Source organism: Gigantopelta aegis, chromosome 14, assembly GCF_016097555.1.
Source record: "Gigantopelta aegis isolate Gae_Host chromosome 14, Gae_host_genome, whole genome shotgun sequence".
NCBI classification, from domain to species: domain Eukaryota; kingdom Metazoa; phylum Mollusca; class Gastropoda; order Neomphalida; family Peltospiridae; genus Gigantopelta; species Gigantopelta aegis.
In genome coordinates, this window is record NC_054712.1 from 44,532,034 (window position 1) to 44,537,487 (window position 5,454).

The following is a 5,454-nucleotide window of genomic DNA, read 5'->3' on the forward strand; positions in this document are numbered from 1 at the left end:
CCAATCAAAAACATATACTCTTCAAAAGAAGAAACGCAAAACCACATTGTCGTAACATTTGGAGAATTGATTTAAATTATTGAATGGTGAGTCCGATAATTACCAAATGTTGCAGGATTGTTCACAATTCACTCTAGTCCATTGTGAGTAAGTGATAGGACACACCGCCAAGGTCAAGGTCATCTGGAGTCAATACCGGGTGTGGCCTCCGCGTGTGTTGACAACTGCCTGGCACCGCCTGCCCATTGAAGCAACCAGAGTACGGATGACGTCCCGGGGGATGGTGGCCCACTCGGTCTGCAAGGCTGCTGCCAGCTCGGGCAGGGTCTGGGGCTGTGGTTGTCGCTGTCGGAGGCGTAGGTCCAACTCGTCCCATAGATGCTCCATTGGGTTCAAATCCGGTGATATCGATGGCCAAGGAAGGACATTAATGTTGTTGTTCTGTAGGAAAGCCGTTGTGAGACGTGCTGTGTGAGGCCTGGCGTTGTCATGTTGGAACACTGCGTTGGCGTTGGCCATAACTGGAACGATGTGTCGCCGGAGGATCTGGTCAATGTAGCCCTGTGCATTCAGGTTGCCCTGCACGTGGACCAGGTCAGTTCTGCCAGTGTGTGAGATGGCTGCCCACACCATGACACTACCCCCGCCCGAATCTGTCCACTTCCTGCACGCAGTTTGCCGCATAACGTTCACCACGACGCCTATACACGCGACATCTTCCATCATGACGTCGGAGCAGAAATCGGGACTCGTCACTGAACCACACCTGTCTCCATCGCAGTTGAGGCCATTGTCGATGAATCTGGCACCACTGCAGTCGGAGTCGACGGTGTTGTGGTGTTAAGATGACACCTCGAACTGGACGTCTGGCACGAATTCCTACCTCACGTAGGCGGTTCCGTACGGTCTGGTCGGATATCCTGCGCAAACCTGGTATTGCTGCGGCTGTGGAGGTGGCAGTAGTCAATCGTTCCCGAAGGTGGCGTACCCGGATGTAGCGGTCCGACCCGGGGGGTAGTGACCCGTGGTCGACCGGATCTAGGGAGGTCACGTGTTGATCCATGTTGCTGGTAACGGTCCCACAGTCTGGAGATGGTGCTTGGGGACACATGGAATGCCCTGGCAACGGCCGTTCTGGATTCGCCTGCGTCTAGTCGGCCGATGGCATTGTTTGTCTGCGGTTCACTGAGACGTGGCATGTCCTGGATTGTCAACTGTCGGCCAGATACAGAGGCCAGGCAAGCGAACACCCTGCACTTTTATACTGTCGGTGTTCATGTTGCACGTGCAGACAACGCACGTGCAGTGGTGACATGGTTTGCACGTGGCTGCGTTTTTTGCGAATATTCACATTTTGAAACTTTATTTTACAGTAGCTGCGTTTTATCGAATGTAACCGTGGGAATGTGTTTGGGACATGCAATGACCTTATATTCACAAAAGCATGAACCGGTAGGAAACATAAAATCGGAGTTGTAACCCATTTGTACCCTTTTGCGTTTCTTTTTTTTGAAGAGTATACTTTATAACGTACACACTGGTAGTCATCTTCATAAATCAAGGCTAATATTCGTTCCTCGTATTCAGCCTTGATACATGTCGTCAAGAAATCGTGCCACAAAATGCTTAAATTTCATTGGATGCGATGAGATCTGACTGCAACGAATCGCAACGCTCCTTACAGATTCCCTTGTTATTGTAAACAAAGATGGCAGCGTCAGCGTCCGGCGGTTAATTTTTGATATTGCTTTCAAGATTGTCACATGTTACCGATGCTGTGATTGGTCAGCGATGTCATCGTGTAAGGGACATAATCGGTGTTACAAATTTTCTTCCAATAGAGGGCGCTAGTAGTGGATATCAGTAATCTTGACTACATGTATTAAGGCTGATGGGGCGATCACACTGGCCCGAATGAGCTTCCGTTTGTTTTCCGTATACGAAAGTGGTGTGATTTTTTAAACTGGCCGAATGTCCCTCCGAATGTGTTTTCCCCAATGTATCACCGAATGCTTTCCGTTTGTTTTCCGAATGTTTTCAGTATGGTTTCAGAATGCTTTCAGAATAGACCGAATACTTCCCGCATGTTGACTTCGAAAGGTTTCCTTTTCCGAACGCTTTCCGAATGCTTTCAGAACACGGCGAATCGACCTAGAATGGACCGAACTCTTTTCCGCACGCTTTCCCGAACGTTTTCGGCTTACTCTGACGTCCGGCCGAATGCTTTAAGAACCGCCCGTATAACGTTCGGAAAGCATTCGTCATGTTCTAGGTCCATTCGGGGTGTTCGGAAAGCATACGGAACCCAGCACCTCCAAATTTTCATTCCGAATGCACCAAGAACTAGACGCATGCTTCCCGAACGTTTTCCGTACATGCCGTATGCTCCTAGAATGCTTCCCGAATACACATGGACGCCACATTCGGATGGTCGATGAAAATTATTTTGAACATGCACAACACATTTTTGGAGCTACCGAATGCCGTTCCGTATGCATCCGTACGGAGCCGAACAGCCAGTATGCTCCTAGAACACACCGAATGCTTCCCGAATATGATCCGTTCGCTCCCCGAACACCCAAATTCCTATTCGGAAAACAAAACGGAATGGCATTCGGGCCAGTGTGATCGGGCCATGAATACGAGGAACGAATATTAGCCTTGATTTATGAAGATGACAAATCTACTAGTTTATAACGTACACACTGGTAGTGGAATCAACATGTTTAACTGTAAACTATTTCTTTTTTTCTTGTTAGGGGCGTGACGTAACCCAGAGGTAAGGCGGTCGCTTGATGCGCGGTCGATTTGGGATCGATCCTCGTCGGTGGGCCCACTGGGTTCTTTCTCGTTCCAGCCAGTGCACCACGAATGCATATATCAAAGGCAGTGGTATGTGCTATCCTGTCTCTGGGGTGGTGCATATCAAAGATCCCTTACTACTAATGCCAAAATGTAGTGAGTTTCCTCTCTATGATTATGTGTCAAAAATACAAAAATGTTTGACATCAAATAGCCGATGATGAATAAATCAATGTGCTCTACTCATGTCGTTAAACAGTAAACTTTTTTCTTGTCTCTCTTACAGCGACCCCAAAGACCATGACCGCATCCAGTGCTTGGCGCAGCCGCTCGTCTGATCTGATGATCGTTATCTTCACCGTGATCGTCGGACAGATTTTCCCTTATGGTCTCCCAACGTCTAGATATTTACACTCTCCTGTTTCCACCATTTATCGCTTGTCTCTCTCTTGATATGTCATTACAAATAAGCTGACCTTGTGTGTTTTTTCTCCTCTCTCTCTCTCTCCTCTCTCTCTCTCTCTCTGTCTCTCTCTCTCTCTCTCTCTCTCTCTCTCTCTCTCTCTCTCTCTCTCTCCTCTCTCTCTCTCTCTCTTCTCTCTCTCTCTCTTAATGATCTAATAAGAAAATAATACTATTTCTGTGTTAATCTGAAGGAGACAACAAAGTAAAATGAAAAAAAAATAAAACATAAAATATTTATTTGTTTATTTATTTATTTATTTATTTATTTATTTTGTAACACGTGATTACCCATTCCAGTAGTACCAGCTCGAACCAAGACTGAATGTACCGCTGGTCTCGGTAGGAGGTATAAACCCCACATATACCGAGTTTGACTTACTTCATGTGTGCGATTAGGAGTGTGACCCCCCCCCCCCCTCCCCCACACACACACACACACACACACTATCTTTTATTAAACAGGTTTTATGGGATGCTTTTATAAAATTTAATGGAATTTAACAAACACAACGAAATGTTTGCATCACAAGAAGCAATCTAATTAAAATTGGCTCCACTGGTCAATTACTATTACCTGTGGATCTAACAGCAGCCCGTTGGAGCTCATGTTCAGTTGACCTGTCATTCGACCATCAAAACCTTACTTATAAAATCATGCCGGTGATTTGAAAAGAATTTGAAAACATTCGGGATTATGCCGAGGGTATACGAAATGATTCGGGTGAATTACGAAGACGACCCACCCCCCCCCCCCCCACCACCACCCCCCGAGTTTATTACTGCATTGCCCCCCCCCCCCCCCGGTTTTTTAATGTTGAAATAGACCAACAAGTTCACCTATTGCATAAATAGTCTCGCCCGATATTTTTTAGAATTTGTATGCTCCCGAATAACGCTATAAAAGACGAAGATATAATTGGTCTATATTTAAATTCTGTTATTATAGATGAAATGTCACCTGGACATGGGAGTCCACGCAATGCTGTTAGCATCTAGTGGTAGACCAGTAGAGCTAATTTTAATCAGATTGCCACACGAAGTTTGCTGGCGAGACGGTCTATTTTTAGATTTATGACGCCGTGATCCGTCCAAATATAGACTAAATATCTCACTGTCTGCTACCGAGCGGGACTAGACCATTACTGAGAAAAGGGGTGTAATTATACACTATTTACCTGTGCTGTACAGTACAATACTGCTGCACGTTGACACTCGGAGTTGAGTGTTTGTGTGTTTTTGTAACAGGCATTTTAATCTGTAACATCATATTTCTATTTTGTTTATTCTCAAGTTTTACAGTTAGTTTGTTTCTTTCTTCTCAGACTGACAATGCACAAGCTGAAAGAATTATAGTTCTTTGTTTAAAATTTCCAAAACTGTTTTCCTTTTTAGCTTATATCGATCCAAACTTAAAATATCAAGATGAAAAAACTATACATTTTTTTTTAAAACGAAGCTTTATAGCTATTAGTAGTATATCTTTACTCCCTTGACAATAAATACAGGAATTCATGCCAACAGTATTCAAATTTGTCAACTTTAGGAGGGCTCTGAGGGCCAGGTTTTCGTCCAAATCTTTCATACACAATCCACAGATTAAATTTGTTACTGTGAATGGAGAATCTGTACATATATGTCCACAACATAAGTGATTTTAATTGAAGTGTGTTGATTTGTGTATGGTTCAGTGAAAATGGCTTGAGGAAAATGAGTTGCTCAAAACGAGAAAACTTGTCGACAAATATTTTTGTTCGCTATTTTTTTAATTTTTAAAATAATTTTAGTTAATTAAACAGAAAACTATATAGCAGTTTGTTGTCTTTTCCAAATCTGTTTCTACTTTTCAACCCCGTCGATCCAAACTAAAATAATAAAGGCAAAAAACAACTAAACGGAGGACAGATAGATAGACTGTTATGTTTGGTATAGGCCCAACGAAATGCACAGAGCACACCACCTCATCACCCTTGCAGCAGAAGCAATGGTACAGCCCACAGCATATCAGATTTTTACAGGGCAAGAGACACACAAAAACACCTTCCACTGTCGGTTATAAGAACAAACACATTATCAAAAATTACACATTTGCAGGATTCAATCAATCCCAAAGTCATAAGAGCCCATAAAATCGAGTAATTGATAAATTTCTTTACAAACCTTGACGTTTTCACATTCGCAACCAACAGC